Source organism: Piliocolobus tephrosceles, chromosome Y (assembly GCF_002776525.5).
Source record: "Piliocolobus tephrosceles isolate RC106 chromosome Y, ASM277652v3, whole genome shotgun sequence".
Lineage (NCBI taxonomy): Eukaryota > Metazoa > Chordata > Mammalia > Primates > Cercopithecidae > Piliocolobus > Piliocolobus tephrosceles.
In genome coordinates this window covers 6038319-6057773 of record NC_045456.1, presented here as the reverse complement: position 1 = coordinate 6057773, position 19455 = coordinate 6038319, and the positions used below count along the sequence as shown (strand labels likewise).

Here is a 19455-nt window from a genome sequence, read left to right as displayed (position 1 = left end):
GAAGGAGCCAGCACACCATATTGTCTTTGTGTGAAACTTAGAAAGCAGTGTGGTGTGGGTGGAGATACGTCCAACTATAAAGAGAAATTATAGTTACAAGTGGCTTTCAAGACATTAAGGATATTTTGGAGTCCTAAATTAAGCAATGGCAGGTTAATCTTTTCCCAAGAGGTGGCGATTTTGGCTAAGTATCATAAAAGGGTTATCCCAATGTTTTCAGTGAGGTTTCAAGTGAATGATCGTCTCTTATTCATTTTTCATAATCATTTTAATATGCCACATATGTTCCATAATGGGTTGGCAAATTTATTTTCTTTCTGTTACCTTAGAAATCCTGTCAATAAAATGAAGACTAGTATTATGAATTTCTTACGTAGCTATCATTTTCCTTTGTAAGGGGAGTTAAGATGTGTACTTCAGTAAGAGGAATGGGCTGTGTTGAATGCCAGATCATAATGAGGCCTCCTGGCGCCAATAAATTACATTTGCTCTAGGTTGACTAGCCATGGAATGAGGTCATGTATCCTTGATCCAAATCATGAATGTGACAGCCTGCATCTACATACAGTATAACCCAATCATTGCTACCGTACTATACTTCATCACAGTCTGTGTCACCTTCAGGGCATGGGTTTGACAGAAGATGACAGTAGTGATGCATATTATGCTCAATCCTTCACCTCAAACAGCAAAAGGCCTTACATTTGGATTTTTTTTAAAAAGAAGACAATTTCATATCACCTACAGATAATTAACAGACTCTGTGTGAAAAATGAAATTAGAAATATTGAACTTAGAAATAGAGGAAAAAATGAAATATTCTTTGAAATATATCCAGGTAGTGTAGAATAACCCATGACTATATTCTGTAAGATTTTCCTTCTCCTGGTTCCCTACCCTATGTTTATATTCGCCCCAAGTGCACTTTTAATCACAGCTTTTTCTCCATGAGAAATAAGAACAAGTAAATTTTTTTTTGAAATAAGATAATCTGTTTTGTAAGGGGTAAGTTGATTGTTATATCCAGGAAAGATGTATTTCACAATGGTATTAGAATTATGTGTAGTTTCATACTTTTGGTAACAGGAGATTTTTAGATGAATGTTCAGCCACCCATGATTATTTATATAGCTCCCTGAAGTTTGCAGTGACATAGAATGAAGTGGTAAAGAATGATGGTAAATGTCATTATGGTGTTAAGTGTATCTGTTCATATGAAATAGTGAGAAAAACCTTGTGCGTATATGAAGTTCTTGAATTATGGATGAGTAACATTAGTGTGGCTCCGTTTCAATGATATCTATATACTTAAATAATGTATTCCTTTATAATATATGTTGTATATTAAGATAATATATATGTATTTTATCATCATATCAAGAACATAACTCAAAAATGTTTTCAAAGAAATTGAGATAGAAAACAAGTGTTGCTGGGTGCAGTGGCTCACGCCTGTAATCCCAGCACTTTGGGAGGCTGAGGTGGGCAGATCACTTGAACCCAGGAGTTCAAGACCAGCCTGGGCAACATGGCAAAACTCCGTCTCTACTAAAAATAAGAAAAAAGCAGCTGGGTGTGGTGGCATGCGCCTGTAGTCCCAGCTACTCAGGAGGCTGGGGTGGGAGAATCATCTGAGCCCAGGAAGTCAAGGCTGCAGTGAGCTGTGATCGAGTCACTGCACTCCAGCCTGGTCAATGGGAGTGAGATCCTGTCTTAAGAAGAAAGAGAGAGAGAGAGAAAGCAAAGGTAGCAATTATGCTAAGTCTCAAAAGTTCCTTTTCACTGAATACTTAGTGTGTCCTGGTATTTAACATCACTTTCCAATAATCTGAAAAAAGTCTAGTGCTTGTTGACTCAAACTTGAACAATGTTTGCATGCTGACTTATGTGTGAGTCAGAAGGTATCCATTATCTTAATCTAAGATTCACATTTTTTTCTGTAAAAATCCAGAGAGTAAATATTTTGAGCATTGCAGATCATGAAGTCTCTGTCACAGCTCTTTAACTTTGTCACCGAGTGCGAAAGCAGCCATAGACAATACGTAAATGAGTGAGCATGGCTGTGTTCCAATAAAAGTTTATACAAAAACAGGTGGTGGGTCAGTTTGGCTTGTGGGCTGAAGTTTGTCAGTCTCTGATCTTAACTATGAAGCTTTTAAACTATAGCCTAATTGAAAAACTGTTTCTATGTGGCACCTAGTCGAATATGTGACTACCTGTGTATTTAGTGCTTTGTGTGTGCTTGCACATACACACAAGAATGAATGTTTATATGCCTTTTTGAGATCAGTCTGGAAAAACTCCTGTACATGTAATTTTGTCTTACAGTCAATAAATATGTTCCATTTTCTAAACAAATACTCCGATTCTCTCTGGGGTTGTGGCTACCTTATCCAACTAAAGTTTATGTAGTGTTGTCATTGTTATCTTTTCTCCTCTCAAGTTCATTGCATCATGATCATATGAGTTGCTTAATTATTAGTCTTTAGTGGTGATGATGCTATTCACATGGACCCTTTTAATGTGGGCTGTGCAAGTCGCTTTTGTTATGAGTCATTCTCTCTTGATGTCATTAGCTGTTTTAAACTAGGCATTAATTGAAATGAAACCACAAGCTTGGTTAGATTGATTGATCTTTTCAGAGTCTATTCAAAATACTTTTCTTTCTTCCCAGAAAAAGAAAACTATAGTCATTTGCCCAGAAATGGGAGAGAATCATGCTTTTCCAAAGGCAAAGACTGTTTAGAAAACTGGATTTATTGGGATGATAAATCTGGCTTGTGCTCTCTGCTCACCTGTTTGTCCTCGGGGGAGCTATCACTCTGTTAATCCTTTTACACTGGAAATGTTGAAATGATAGACAGTTTCAAAAGTTGCACCCAAAGAAAAAGCAGGTAAGCATAGAAAAAAAACTTACGCTTCTACTTTGGATATGCTTTGAATCAGCATCCTGGGGCACTTCCTTATAAGAGGAAGGCAATCAGACAAGAGCTTTGGCCTTTTGTAACCAGGTCCTGACTTGTATTTGGGAAACTCCATCGTATAGAGAATCAGGCTGCAGGTCTTACCTTCTAAACTCTCAGCTTTAACTTTTCTTTCTTTTTTTTTTTTTTCAAAGAAATAACTGATCTTTCCACATCTAAACTGCAGGTGCAGAAAGGCACACAAAATGACACTGTCCCATGGTCCACGCTACTTCTTCTGGACATTTGATCTGCCAGGTCAAATTTCCAGGAGGACTGGCCCAGACAGTGTTGAGATGAGAATTTTTTCCCTTACTGCTTTCTGTGCAATTGGTTGCACCATCTCTGCAAAACCACTGACATTCTCTTAACCTTAGTTTACTTTTTTGTGAAATGAGTGAATCCCAGTACAAGGCAGCAGTAAGCAAAGGTGTAAAAATCACCTGAGGCAGGAAGGCCAGAAATGAATCCCGGTGGCTTGAGGTACAGTTGTGCATTCATAAATTCCATCAGCATGTTTGGTCATGAATGTTAGTGTGACGTTTCAGTCATTTAAATCATTGACGGTCATGTACTTTTTTATGTGCAATTTGCTTTTAAAAATACATGGGCTTTCCAGGCTTTTATTTCATGTTTCCCGCACCTCCGCCCCCAGCCCTGCGCCAGTGAAACAATTAGGTAATATGTTTTAGAGAATGCCTCTTTTTAGCTTGGGCCTGTTTTCTCTAAGACGTTACTAGCAGTTTGGTCATTAGCAGTGACAAGGAAATGGCACCTGAGATGCTTTCCTGAGAGATCTCCCTGCACTGGGACCTGGGAGGTGAGCCACTGGATGGCTGAGACCCTGAGAGTTTTAGCATGAGGGCAAAGGGGAACAAGAATTTTCCTAGCCTATGATGTTTTCAAGTATCCACTCTGAAAATGATGAATTGGATGAATTCTACTTTAGGATAAGCAACACAGAGAGAAAGACAGACAGACCTTCCCCCTCCTTGCCCCCTTCCACAGAGGCAGAGGAAAGAAAGATTAGAGGCAGAGCAGTAAGGGTTCAAGAATGGAGGACAAAAAGACAGAAGAGAAAACGGTGAGGCTGCAGTTCTCTGTTGCCCTTGGCAACACTGCATGGGGGTGGGGGTTGGCTGGCATCTTGGTACTGAGCCTGCCCTGCCCTGCCCTGGGAGGTCGTGGGATATCACATAGGGGTGGAGACCTCGCTGGGGATAGCTGAGCAGATGAGAAGTCTGCACCAAGAACAAGCAAATGTTCTCTGCTGGGACACTGGCTCTATCTATCTGGCTCCTTCCAGGACCTTTGGAACTTGTTCCCTGGGACACAATATAGCCCGCATGTGGCTCCTCTAGATATTTTTTTTCCTAAGTGCATTGATCTATCAGAGTAAAAACTAGCTGAAAATAAGAATGGGGAATGAATCAATCCTCTGGGCTCCTCTTTCCTCCGCCTTCCTGAGTCTCCATGGTATCAGATGACCAGTTGCAAACATTTACTTCTGACTGAGTGCCCTGATTTCTTTAGTCTCTTATCTTCTCCCCTTCCCTCCCTCAGTTCCTTACTCCTTTTCCCCTCAGCGCTCCTCTCCCCACAGCTTTGGTAAGAAAGAGCCAGCCTTGAATTCAAGCATAATTGCTCAGCAGGGGGGACTTCCTTGAAAAAACCTCAAATTTTTGGGCTGTAACAGTGGAAATCTGTTTGAACCCTTGAACTTCCTTTATTGTTGAAATGACCACCTACAGAAACATGCTGGGGGGAAGTAGCAGAAGTACAGTGGTCCCTTTTATGGGAAAAACAGTAGCTGGAATTATTTCACTTTTGCAAGAATTCTGTAATGAGGAGGCATTTCTGAAGGGAGAGTATGGCACAAACATTCCACAAGTTGGAGATGTCTGGGCTGCGATTGGGATATTGTAATAATCGATGTTTCTGGGCTTAGAAACAGAGTCTTCATTCTTTTTTGACCACAAGCATAAAAGCTGGAAACTGTAGCATTTCTGTCTACTTTTGTTGCCATTTGCATGGGCTTGCTCTGGGTACTGGAGATTTTCAGGCTCACAAGCTGCAATAGAAAGGCGACCGGTATTTGCCTCTTAGAAAGTAAAATTGACATGCTACGATTGCTCTGTATTTTCCAACCAACAGACTGTGTGGACTCTTTCCTCGGTTCACTCAGGCACCAGGATATCTTCCATTTATGGATGTCCTGTTCACTCAGTGTGCCAGAGAGGGCTTGTGCGTGGGTGAACATACACTGATAAATCTGGGACGTTGTTGCTTTCAGTCTCTCTCTCACCCTCATCCTCTCTCCACCCTACCCCCCAACATTTTCATCTTAAACCAAAAATCAGAGTATGCCATTTCTCTGCTTAACAAATGCCTACAACCGTCACCTGTAAAAGATAAAGTTCAAAACCCAGCTCACTTTTCCCAACTCATCCCTTTACACTTCCCAGCTTCCCCTGGACTCCAGCACATGTGATGTGCAGATCTCCAGACCTACCATGTTTATTTCACTTCGTTGCATGTGCTGTTGCTCCTGCTGCTTAAAATACCTTTTCTTCTCTTTTTCACTGCAAACAACTCCTACTCAGACTTCCAAGCACAAGTGAAATATAACTTCCTCTGTGAAGTCTTCCCTAACTTCATCTGCTCACTCCATCCACTTTGCTGCCAAAATGTTTTCATATTTACAGATATTTCTCTTAACAGTACTTACTGCATGGGACTGTAATCAAATGTTACATGTCTGTTGCAGTCTGCTGCAAGCCTGGTGAGGGCCGGGGCCATATCGTATTCTGTTTCGGATTCTTAGGGCCCAGCATAGCACCTGGCATCTAGTCAGTGTTCAGTAAATATTTTCTGAATGAGTGGTTGGGATCTGTTAGGAAAATGTAGGAGTGTGTGTGTGTGTGTGTGTGTGTGTGTGTGTGTGTGTGAGAGAGAGAGAGATAGAGAGGGAAGCAAACTAGGGAGTGCGTTTGAGTTGGAAGGTAGTCACTGCGATTGGTGTAAATTGTTATCTAGTTACCAAAGAGTCATAATTTTCTTTCAATGAGCCTTGAAAAAGGGGGTGTTGTCTTCAAGAAATAGATAATTACGTTCACCCTCTTTATCGCCCTTCTGGACAAACACTTCAATATTGTTATGTGATGATACAATGCTTCTGTATGTATGGGTCTGTGAATTTAAGAAGACAGAATACACACACACACACACACACACACACACACAGAGTCTAAGTTTCAAAGACACAAAAACTAAGATTTTTTTTTAAATTGAAGTATTGCATACCAGGGTCAGCAAATTGTTTTCTGTAAAGGACCAGATAGTAAATATTTTAGGCTTTGTGGGACATTTAGTCTTTGTCACAGCTACCCAAAGTCTGCTGTTGTAAAGAAAAAGCAGCCATAGACAATATGTAATTTACAAGAACATATTTTTAAAAAGGTTTTTAAAATTAACATACAAGCTCTCTACATTTAAATAGTGAACATTCAGTAATGATTTTATCTGAAAAATTATTCTTTTCCTGAAACCTTTTGGAATTATATAAACCATGTTAGGGTAGATAGGCAGAGCAGCAGGAGCAAATGCACTAAGATTGGGCGATTGCATCAGAACCACTTTGGTTTCATGTCATCATGTCAACCACAAAACTTGTGATGAAACTCTTCCACCTGCCAAAAGTAAAACAAAATGCAATATAAAATCCAAATTTTTAGCAATAATTTTACTAGCTTATGGCCTTCAGGGCCCATTTTGTCATTTGCAGTGATTAATCATTGGCTTATCTGAGAAAAAATTTTTCCTGCATTACTGTTCCTTATTGGCATTGTGTTAATCAGACCAATCCTAATTGGGCATTAAAAACATGTTCATAGAAGTTACAGTGCGGTAAAGATATCTGCATATTCTGCAGAATGTTCTGTGAACAGTCTAGTGATTCACATTTGGATGAGAAATAAAAGACCACGGATTTTGTGTGTCAATGTTGTGCCTTTGGTTAATTTTGCAATTTTCCATTTTGTCAGTGATGGCCTCCATTTGCAGCCACATTTGCAGATGCCTCATTTTAAGCAACTCAGGTCAGGATTGATTTGTTTTTCTAAGACCACCAGAGCGTGCACAAAAGAACCAGCGAGTAGGCAAGTGTAGGAGCAAAACTGCACATTTATTTTGGTCACCTAGCTTCAAGGAAGAAGGTGGATAGGGAGAGGTCTGTTGGCCTCCGGCAAAGGAGGCCGACAGAGTCTCCCTGGTGGGGCTCTCCGATGGAGTTCCTGCAGTCCCGACATCCCAACAGGAGTGGGACTGTGAGAAGGCCGCGTGGGACCCTGGCCCAGAGGGGCTTTTCTAGGAGTGGGAGGGCAATAGGCGGGGCACGGGCGTGTCTGGGGGCGTTCCGCAGGTGCGACCAGGTAAATCTTGGTCTCTTCGGATTGACGTCACCTGGCGCATGCCCGGTTGATCTGCACCTTCCCGGGCGCCGGCTGCATTTTCGGGCGCGCAGGAAAATTTGGGGGCGGGGGGGTGGGGGGGGATGAAGAACCCGGAAATGCGCCATCCTGCCTCCGTTCGTCCAAACAAGGATTATGCTTGACACCCAAGAGCATGTTCATGAAAGAACTTCAAAAATTGCAAAGTCCTGGAAAAGCATAGGCTTCATTTTTATTATTTATCATGAGACTGCTCAAATCTCCTCTTAAGCACAAAGCCTGATATTTTCACTGCAGAATATTTAGAAGGTGCTGTCCTTGTCCATCAAGAACTCTTTCCAACAAAACCACGTAGCAAGGCATTAATGCAAAAAGAGAAGGTAAACAATGAGCTAAATGGCAAATGTATGTGTGAGTGCCTTATGTTATGAGAGAGCAAGATGGTGCGTTCAGAGAATTCGTTCATTCTGTGAATGTTGGAGACGTTTTACTATTGCTTATTTAAAAATAGATTAGAAGTGTAGAGATTACCTCGTCATCATCCTGAAATGGACTGGCCCCTCTGGGTAATTTCCTCCTACATTTCTGGGAGAAATTTTACAACTACAGTTTTTTCAGCGGGGCCTACCTGGAGAATGTCCCCAGAGGTCCCAATTCTAATCTGTCAAAACAGGATAGTTTCTTTCTCCTCGCTCTTGGCTGCCTTCAATCCAATGCCAAGGAGGCCAGAAATTCCCTCAACTTCTTCCAGGTTCAGGCTAACTTTGCAGAAAAGATAAATCTCTATTATCTGAGGATTTGTGCGTCCTCAAATCTCTATGTGGCATTAGAGCCTATGATAATTTTTTTTTGCAAAGGCCTGGTGCAATGGTCCTTCCCAGTGCATTTTCGCAAGGCTTCTCTTTGTGATGATGTTTATTCAGCCCATTTAATTTGGAAGTGAAGGAAAGAGGATAAATGAAAAGAAACTGAGGGCACGAGAGAGTCAAAGAATGAATAAGGAAAACTAAGAGAAGAAGGAAAAGAAAGAACAGCTCTAACAGCAAAGAGTGAGTAGAGGAAAATATTGATGTCCGGCTGGAGACTGATAAACGTTAAGTTTCGCAGCTAAGGCTCTTGGAGCAGAAACCACTCCTTCCTTCTCTTGTATGTGTATTTGTGGACAGGACCAGAAAGGAATGGGATTATTCTGCTGTAGATATTCTTGTTGCAGTTTAATCTTAGTGTCTTTATAGTTTAACATATATCCTTTCCTTTTATTAAATGCATCGTAAAATCAGCAAGTTTTGCTATAGACTTTCATAAACAGAATTTTCCCTTTTTAGTACAGAGCCTAGAAATCTGAAAGACATGGTACTGCTTATGGGCAGATCATTTGTTTAAACTCTTCAGTGGCCTGCCATCAGCACCAGGAACATTTTTAAATTGAGTTCTGAGCTGTTAATCTTTGGTTTGCACTAAAATTCTCAATTGAAACATTTTTCTTTTTCAAGTGGACCTTCTGAACCTGGACATAAACTTCTGCCATCTAGTATGTTTCTCAGAATAGGAGAGCATTTAAAGAAAGCTTTTAGGTGACTGCTGTTTCTGGATTGAAGTGAGAACAAAAATGTAGACAAAATGCACATGTAGACAACATGAAAAAAATAACTGTTGTCTTTAATGCTGTGGGAAGCCTGGGTGGTATTTTCCCTGAATTGTGTCAATTTATGTAATGCTGCTTAAACTTGGTCTGCTGCTTTAAGAACCATATATGTGCCCATGTGTGCATATATATGATGAAAGAGATAATATTTCTAGATTTAGTGTATAAAGAATAATGGCCTAGAAGTTCTAGAAAGTGAGAATCCGTTAGTCATGGCCATGAATCGCCCACCTCAAGGCTGTGCGGCCAACCAACTGTAAGGTATGTACCATGAAAAGCTAAAATTGTTTCCTGATATCACTTTAAAAGGTAAGGCATATGATAGCTTCTTTTATAGAAAGTCATAATTTTGAATTGTCAAAGTGCCTTGCTTATAAATACTTTTGGAATAAGTAATTCTGTCTTTCCTAATATTTCTAGATATTGGGAGCAAATTCATGTTGACCTTATGTGTATCCCTCATGGATTTTTCGATTTCCATTGTATTAACCGTGACTTTCTTCAGCAAATCTGGTGGTTGTAGATTTATTTTAATTCTCTATGCCATAGTATTCTATCTCAGCATGCAATCTGCTGATTCCTTCCCCTTTCTAAAATGAGTTTGTATTTTAATTTTTAAAATTAGTGTTAACCAGGTAATAAATATTAACTGAGTACCAACTATAAACCTGACTCTGAGAAATGTTATAATGAGATATTTAATGAAAAAAACTTGAGAAGCTAAAAAATAATTTGCCAAAGCATATAATTTATTTGCTAGTGCTTTGTTCATTCAATCATTCACCCATTAACCTGACTTCCGTCTTCTTATCCCTTATCTGCTCATCCATCCACCCATGCACCCATGCACTCATCCAAGAATCCATTCATTAATTTATTCACTCATCCATTTATTCACACACTCATCTATGAATCCACCCATCAATTCATTCTTCCATCTACCCACTTACTGTACTATCCATGTACCCATCCACCCATCTATTCATCCACTCATCCATTCTTGCACCCATTTACCCATCTACTCATTCACCCATCCACGAGTCCACCCATCCATTCAACCACCCATCCACGCTTCCACTCATTCACTTGTCCATTCATCCATCCATCTATCGTTCACCAGACAGATGCTGAAGGCCTTTGATGGTTTTGCACTTACCTTGGCATTTTAATATAAAGTTGGCAAAGTAGTTCCTGTCTTCTTAAAGCTCAAAATCCAAGCAAAGAGAGAGATCACATAAAAAATTATTTGTGGATATTTTGAATTTCCTTATAGAAAAGCAATCTTCAACTTCACAGTGGCCTAATCTCAGTAAATGTGTATTGGCATTCTTTAATAATTACCATTTTAAAAAGTGCTAATTTCTCCTTTGGCAGTTGAATATTGTTTTCCTGCATTCTTCTGACTTCTTACTTACAGTTATAACATTTTTATAATGATTTATAATGGTATGCTTTTAAAATGGAAATAAGAAATATAGAGACAGGTGTTACATGGAGGGGACTACTAAAATGAAGGAATTCATTTGGAGGACAGATGAGAATTTACTGATTTTAAAAGTACTTGTCATCTTTTTTTTTTTTTTCAGTAGCAGGAAACTAATGTTTTTTTTTATTCTTGGGTTGGGAGGGAGAGGACAGGGGTGGTTTCTTAATTATGAAGTGCAATTGTTTAGATTTTTAGGTAATGTTATTCCTGTTATGAGCCGCCCCAGGCAGCCACATCAAAGGCAGCTCTGTGTGTGTGTGTGTGCGCGCGTGCGCGCGCACACACACACACACACACACACACACACACACACCAGCCTGGATTGTGGAGACAGACCTGGTCTCTCAGACCTGGATTTAATTTCATTGCTTGAAGGAGAAATAAGTTGGTGTGTTCTTTCTGGCGGAGAGTCATTTTTTCCTGCCTTGTTTTCTAGCTATCAAGTCTGTATTTGCATTTTAATTAAGAAAGAAGACAACTGTTGGAAATGAAATTTGGATGAAAGCTGTGAATATTTACCATTTGAATGAGTTGCGTTAACGTAAATCTACCTGTTGAAAACCATGGTTTTAAACTTTTATACTGTTGCTGATTTTTTCTTTTTTGTACTTTGTGTTTTTATTTTATTTTATTTTAAATTTTATTTTTGAGACAGAGTCTTGCTCTGTCGCCCAGGCTGGAGTGCAGTGGTGTGATCTTGGCTTACTGCAACCTCTGCCTCCCAGGTTCAAGCAATTCTCCTGCCTCAGCCTCCCAAGTAGCTGGGATTACAGATGTGTGCCACCACACCTGGCTAATTTTTGTATTTTTAGTAGAGATGGGGTTTCACCATGTTGGCCAGGCTGGTCTTGAACTCCTGACCTCAGGTGATCCACCCACCTCGGCCTCCCAAAATGCTAGGATTACAGGTGTGAGCCACTGCGCCTGGCCTCTACTTTTTATTTTTAATTAATGTTTTCCTTTTCAAAAAATGAGGTATAACTGACATACAGTAATGTGAATAAATCTTAAGTGTATGGCTTGATAAATTTTGATGTGTGTACACATCTATGTGACCACCAATCAGATACAGATATAGAACATTTCCAGTGATCCAAAAAGTTCCTTCATGCACCTTTTTTGGTCAATACTCATACCTCGCCTTTCACAACAGTAAATACTATTCAGACTTCTGTTATCATAGATTTATTTTGTTTGTTTTTGAACTTCATATAAATGGAATCATACAATAATAATATGTATCTTTTGTGTTGGGTTCTTTTGATCAATATTATGCCTGTGAGACTTCTAAAGTAAATAAACCTTATGCTTTTATTCACAGACTTGGGTAACAAAACTATCAGGATTCTACTTAGGTTCTAAAAAAGTGGAATTGCCAACTGAGTTGTTGTTAGTTGGGTCTGTCTGACTTTGTTTTGGCAGTAGGAGTTGGTCCCAGTGATAGGGCAGCTAATGATTCAGCCCATCGATCTATAGGTTTTTATTGAAAACCCTCTATATGCTTAGCATGTGTCTCATCTCGGTGGTTCTTTTCAAATCCAGGGTTTCCCACCCTCAGCACTACTGACATTTGGGCCTGGATCATTCTTTGCTGTGGAGCTGTCTGTGCACTGTAGGATGTTTAGTCACACCCCTGTTCTCCACTCACTGGGTACCAGTGGTATCTACTCCTCTTTTGTCCAGTTGTGACACCAAAAATATTTTCAGATATTGCCAATATCCCTGGTGAGGCAGAATTACTCTCAGTTGAGAGTCACTGTCATAAACCTACTGCCACTGCTTCTATATTTTAGTTCACAAACTTCTTTGGGTACTTTCTGATAAGAAAAACCTATGAAACACTTTGGAAAAGTAGGGAAGGTGGGCTCCAAGTTCTTTATTTGTTATGTTCTTGGTTGAGTGAAGCACACAGGTTTCATTTCTAGGGGTGGGTAATATTATGAAAAAAATGTAGAAATTGGTAAGATTTGATGATAGCTACTGACAGGGTGCCTGGGTCAAACTTCAAAGTGGCAATTCTGAAAATGCACTAGCAGTCTGAATCTCCAAGTGATTTTTAGATCTTTTGAAAACTCCAAGAAATTCTAAGACCTCCACAGTTTGGAGCTATGCCTTGAGTAATAGGCCTGGGACAGACATGAAATTCCTACACTGCATTTAATTAGTAGGTTTTGATCAGGGTTCCAACTGGCATTTGCAGCTGGGGTTTGATTAAGAGAAAGTCCTGTCTCAAAATATGAGAAAACTTGAATAATAAAAGCACTGTGCCAATGGCTTTTCATGTATTTGTTTAGAACCTGCCTTGGTTCCAGGAAGGATTTAATGTGGATTTCTATCATTGCACATGCTGTCTTCATCAATGGTTTAAAATATCAACCAGGGTGAAGATATGAGAGAGGAATATCGAATAATTACTTAGAAGAAGACTTGAGCATCTCCTCCTCCTCCATCTAAGCTTCAAAAGGGGCCTCCCCTAACCAGACAGTCCAGTGAGATAATGAATTAATTAGAGACTTGGAAGGGTTAGCATGAGAGCCTTGTCTGTCTTGCCTCTGGCCCTCTGTCTGCATGGCTACATCCTGGTTAGGAGCTTTTGGCAGTCCTCAGGTTGGGGATGAGATACCTTGGCAGGCTTGAGTGGGCATCAAAGACACCAGGAAGGATCCCAGCCCAGTTTCTGGCAGTTCTTTCTGTCACTGGGTTTTATGCCTGTGTTCAAAATATTCCATTTCTCCATCTGGAAAATGGAGATAATCCTTCCTCACCTTGCAGGGATGTTGGGAGGATTAATTAGCTAGTGTTCCTCAAGTGCTTTGAAGATGAAAAGGCTTGTGGAAGTGCTAAGAATTAAGGCAAGGCAGTGAGTGCCTGCTGGAAGTGCTCTTCCTTTCCTCATCCTCTTGTCAGCAGTTGTGTTTCTCTTGCCTTTTCTGCATGTTTCACAGACCAAAGTGCTGGCACGGTAGGCAGGACGACGCATGGATCAGTACAGAACAAAGACAGTAACGCCTTATTTTATGCCTTACTACTAACTTGGCTTATCAGTTGGCATGACCTCTGAAGATCTTTTGCTCCGAATGTTTTAATCATCAAGTTCTGGTGGTTATCCAAGGTGAGCCTAATCTACTTTGGGGTGGAGGGAGGAAGTGGTGTCAGGAGAGGTCAAACCGGACCACCTCGAGCTGGAAGCCCTGAAGGAGAAGGATTCCTTGAAATGGAGGTGATTTTTGAATTATAATAAGTGAGAAGACTGCAAGGGAGACAGAAGCTGAGAGACAAATGCTCTGTGCTCTTCTCACTTTCATAAACAGGAGAACTTCCACTGACCTAGCAGTAGTTTGCTCCTCCAGGCTGTCATGTCTTCTGATCATGTCTTTTATGAGGTGAATTTCTCCTCATGAAAGACCAGACTTTGAGGAGAGATCCTGTGCAGGTCCCTACAGTGTGGAGATGGATTGATTGGGCCTACAGAATGCAGCTAATCAATTCATCCTTTGCTTCCCAAAGGTTTATACATTTGGGTGGAGTTCACAATGAGTGGTCTCAGTGCAGGGCCGTGTGGAGAAGCATGTCCACCACTCTTGCCCCGGTGGCTTCTTTAGATAATCTTGCAATCTTCACAGGTTCTTTTCTAGGTACGTTATTGTTTGGAATAACTCCCTTGAGTTTGGAAGAATAAAATGAATAGTACCAGGTTTACTCAATAGTTTGTTAGTTTGCTTGTTATCTTAAACAATTCTATAAAATTCTTTCGAAAAGTTTCTCTGCTCATTGATCTTGAAAATCTCCTTGCTTTAGAGAATGGATAGGCTCCTCATATGCTAAGGAGAAACCGGATTTTGATAAATCAGGTTATCTTAGGGGTCCTAGGGGAGTTTGCCATTTTAATGATGCTTAGAGTGAATCCTTGTATAACAGAAAGTATCTTGTATATTCTATATCTTTTAGGAACTCACATATGTTGACTTTATCAAGTGTTGGGATGGTAGTGAGGCTAAAGACCAATAGGTGACATATGGCAGGGTCTTCCCTCCAAGTGACCCTCTGGAAAGGGCTGTACTTATTTCATTTTGGTGGCGCTCATCATAGGGTCAGGAAACCAGGGAGAAAGCTGAACAACCGGCATTTATAGATCTTTCTCTTTAAATCAGGTTTGCTTTTGGTTTGTCTGGTCTTGATTGTTCTCCATGTCTGAAGCTGAGTTCCTTGGATTCCCTTCTCTTCAAAGCCCTCTTGGCAACCTTCCGAGGAATGGCAGAGTTCATTCTGATCCACGTCCGGTAAGTGTAGCTCAACCATGATGGAGCTTGACCTGTCAAATTCACAGAAAAATGTCTGTTACATATTCCAGCTGTTCCTTAAACATGCTCCCTAAGAGCTAGTTCCATTTGTTAGCTGTCAGAATGATGTGGAGGAATTGCTCCAGACCCTCGGATGTCATCAACCACTTTTGTTTATACACCAGTTATTTTCTCTATTAGCAAATCAATGCTTGGCAAAAAGAAAGAACAGGCTAAGAACTTTTCCTGTTGAGTTGCTGCCCTCAGCCTTGGAACTCTTCTCAGCCAAAAAAAAAAAAAAAAAAAGAAAGAAAGAAAGAAAGAAAGAAATTGAGGAGGAATTCAGTTTTACATGTTTTCCTTCCTGCTTACATGAACTGAGGAGGCCTACCTGAAGCTGAATCCAAGCACCACCTTTGACGTTGGTAAAGATGGGGCTCTGAGCTCACATATGACCTTGGAAACTGCATCCCGTTACGCTGGGAAAGGAATGCTTGGTTGCCCAAAGCATTAAGATAGGGAATGTGGATTCCACCTCACAATGCTCCTGCCTTGGATTAGTTTGGTAGGACACTACCCAGAGATACAGACATGATGGACCAAGTAACTTCTCCAAACTTTGATTCTCTCTGGATCCCATGGATATAGGAACTGTGAGGTCTAGGAGATCCAGAGAGAATCAGAGTTTCAGTGAGTGAACGCTAGAGTGTATGCTGCTAGGGTTTTCCTCATAAACCTGGTGTTTTATTCTTGTGGGCCAGAAAGTTATTTCATTCCTAAACCCGTGATGTAGACTTCTCAGAAATTCCAGTGGTGTGGAGGATCCAGCTTCTATCAACTCACAAGAGCTGATTGCATGTATCTCTCGCCAACTGCTGTTCAGTGACATCAATTTGGTAGCTTGAAATCTGCAATGATGAGAGTATTTACACTACAGAAATTGGCAAATATGGCAAATAAGGGTCCCCACCACCCATGCTGGTGAAACATCTGCCAGCACACCTAGGAAATTATCCTAACACGTAACATCCCCTCAGGCTCACTTATGGGGGCTGTTTAGATTCAGGGGAGGAAACCCGCTTTGTTCTGATCTTGTTGTGTGTACTTGCTTTGCATAGGCAGACTGTCCCTTGTTCTCTCATCTGTTAAACTTGGCCTGAGAGAGAGCTTCATGAGGTGGGCTGTGTGGCAGGAGATCACCAGGGTAATGAGTCCGTTCCTTTTGCTGTTCAGCTATATGACAAGTTATTTTACCTCTCTAGGCCTCAGCTTCCTCTTCACTATAATGAAAGTAATTTGGATCGTTAAATAATTGCTGAGTTTCCTTGTAGCTTCGACATTCTGCAATTTGATGAGTGCTTGGCTGCTGGAAAATGTCATGTGTTTCAAAGGTTTGGGGCACATGCACATCATTCAAAGTGACCAGCTCAGCTCTCTCATTTTCTTTCTGGATCTTGGGCTCCCAGTAATTCTACTTTTATCTGGACTTCTATCTTCAGCATGAATGAGCAGCGTGCTTCTAAGTGAGAAGCACAATTGATTAGTTCCTTCCATCTGGGGGTGTCAAAGCACTTTCAAGGCAGTAGTCAGTATCCATCATGGTTGCTCTGCAGAGAAGACTGCCTGAGAGTGCCTGTTTTGCAAGGGATCTATCACAGTGGTGGACCAAGGACCCAGAATTATTGACTTATCTTTTAATCAGAAAAGAGGCTACTTCCTGGTCTTAAAGTAGTTCCAGCTTTGAGATTAATCTGCTGTCTATAAACCCAGATCACTTGGTATGCTCGGCCTGGCTGACCTGCTGACAGAACTTGATATATTTCCCACCTCTCTGACATGGAGATAAACCTGAATAGGATTTTGCTAGTTCAGAGGATTTGGGGATACATGTTTAGGTTAAGTTTTTGCTATAAAATTCCTTCAAAGAGGTGTGGTGTGGGTTTGTGTTGGGAATTGAGGCTACACTTAATGGAATGTGGAAGAGACCAAATCCACCTTTATGGGGTGCCTGGATGGCAAAGGGGTACTGATAGGAAGTTGGGACTGACCACAGACTTGGGCTGCTTTGTGATTCTGCTTACAGTCTTGCCAAGACCTAGCACCTGCCAAAATATGTGTCTCTGGGCCCTCTCTACCCAAATGTGCACATTGACACGCACCAACTCATGCCGCTGTTGTTATGATTGTGTTTATGAAGCCATTTACTCTTTAATCAAGAACCTGAGTGCCTTGCTGATTGTTTGTAGGTTTGTTGCCCACTCTGCCAGCTGACTGGGCTGTGTGTGTTCAATGGCTGAAGCCATGATTCCCACAGCTGAAGGTTTGGGTCATTGAGTCTGTCACCAAAAAGCACAAGCTATGTGAAGGGCTGGAAAAGAAGTAAATTCTTCTGGGATTAACTCCAAAGCAGAAGTATAGTTCTGTCTTGCACAGATAATAGAGGCTGGGTTCAAACTTCTTGGGGTCAGACTGCCAGCTGTGACCCACATTGGAGGTCTACCACCTTTTCTTGTTGGAATACTTCCTAAAAATACTTTTTTTTGAAAAAATCAAGTACACCTTGTATATTTTACATTTGATGTCTGAATTTTCTAATCATAAGTTGAATTCATCACAAAAGTATATTTTCCAGCACATTGTATGTTCTCACAGCTCAAAGTCGGATGCATGAGTTAGCAACATCAGCATCCCCTGGCAGCTTGTTAGAAATGCAGAATCTTGGGTCCCTCTCCAGTCCCACTAAATCAGAATGAGCATTTTAATAAGATCCCCAGGTGATTCATGTGCACATTTAAGTCTGAGAAGCACTGGTGTATATTGTATACATGCTTTAAGTATATCTTCATTAAAACCTTTCAATTTATGAAAAAATTATTAGGTCAGGTTACATGACCTAACTCCAAAGTCATTTCTGATTGTCAAACCATCAGCCAAGCCAGACTAGCTTTTAGTGAGTATAAAGAAAGGAGTTTCTTCATTGATTCAAGTGAATGTGTTAACATGTGTACTTGGCCAATCTTCATCCTTCTGAGTTCTGGTTTTAGGATAAGTAGACAGCTGGTTGGTCAGATAGATATATAAGGCACAAAGCTGTGCTATGAATTTATTGCCTGAATAAAATATGGCACCGTGGCCTTCACATTTTTTTGAAATGCTCTTTCTTTGCCCTGGGAATTCTCCCTCTAAACTGATGCTGACTCAAATGATACCTTGGTTTGGGGCTGAGGAGATTTTTACTCCTTAGGAAATTGCACCCTCGTAAGATTGAGAATAGGTGGGCAATTTTCCTTTCTTTATTAAAGAAGGAGGAGGGCAGCTGTGAAAAGGGAATATGGAGAAGCAGAGCGGCCACAGAGATGGCAGGTCAGCTTTGGGAGGCATGCATATGGAAGCAGAAAATATGGAAACTGAATCTCTTAAAGCTATCCATATGCCTACATACTGCCAGAAAGTCTCTGGGGACCCCAGTGGTATGTGAGCACCAGTTTAAGAAAGTTGAGTTGGAGAGTCAATTTATGCCCTTTTGGAACTTCCTGGTTTCCAGCCTTCTTATCTCCTTGAATGCACGTCTCTCTCTCTCTCTCTCTCTCTCTCTCTCTCTCTCTCTCTCTCTCTCTCTGTATAAACAAGAGTCATTAAGCCCCAATTCACCACAACCAAAGCTTCTGCCTGTTCCCTCATCTCCTCTTGAATTCCAACTGCAATTAAATTTATCAAATATTTATTTAATCCAACTGTGCATCAGGCACTATACCAGGCGTTGGGGATGTAGAGATGACCAATGGAGACACGCAGAAATAGCCATTGTTGATAACGAAGACGCACACACTTGTGGAATTCTATAGAGATTTTCAAAAGAAGGGATGGCAAGCAACTTCCAATGTTATCCTTGGAAATCAACCTCCTTATTGGGGTTAAGTTCCTAAAGAAAGGATAGTGAAGTCTGCCAAAGAAAAGATGCATCTGCCTGTGTATACTGGGGTGTGTGTGTGTGTGTGTGTGTGTGTGTGTGTGTGTGTGTATGTACGCGCGCATGCGCACTATACAGATCAAACCATCGCAGACCTATAATGTTTTCCAAGTGCTTTAATGCTTAATTCCCTTTGATTTGGTCCACGGTAACATCAAGTGTTCCTACGGGCAATTCCAAGGTGTCTGAGGACCCTTGCTGGGTATCAAAATCCAGTAAGAGCTTTGGAGAAATTGGAGAAGGGGAACTTTATTGGTTTTTAGGCCAGTCTTATAATTTAATTATAATTTAATTCTGTTTTTTGTCTGAAACACACACGCACGGAATCTTTTATCGTCCATTAGGCATGTGTCCTACCAATAACAAGACTTAAGATGAGAAAAATAAGCAAATGTTTGATGGAGAGAAAACAGCCATTGGAACCCTGTGGCTCTTCCCACACTGGGGGGGGATCATTTTGGGTGTTTGTGGTAAGAATGTTCTCTAGGTGGCATCACAGAACTTCTCACCATTGCTGTTTGGGGGACCCTTGGGCCCAGTCTCCTCCCTCCATGCCTGACATTGCAGCTTGGCCTGCAGCACTTGATGCCTTTTCCCCCTCACTGTACCCACTTTGGTCAACTTGGCTGAAGGCTAGAAGGCCTTCCCTTCCCTTCCCTTCCC

The 19455-nt window shown here is 40.9% G+C and overlaps 1 protein-coding gene across 2 annotated transcripts in view; it reads left to right on the top strand.

Annotated features, from left to right (window-relative positions):
* The window catches only part of NHS (NHS actin remodeling regulator), a 367235-nt gene that overhangs the window by 36457 nt on the left and 311323 nt on the right, over positions 1–19455 (top strand). The window lies entirely within an intron of this gene.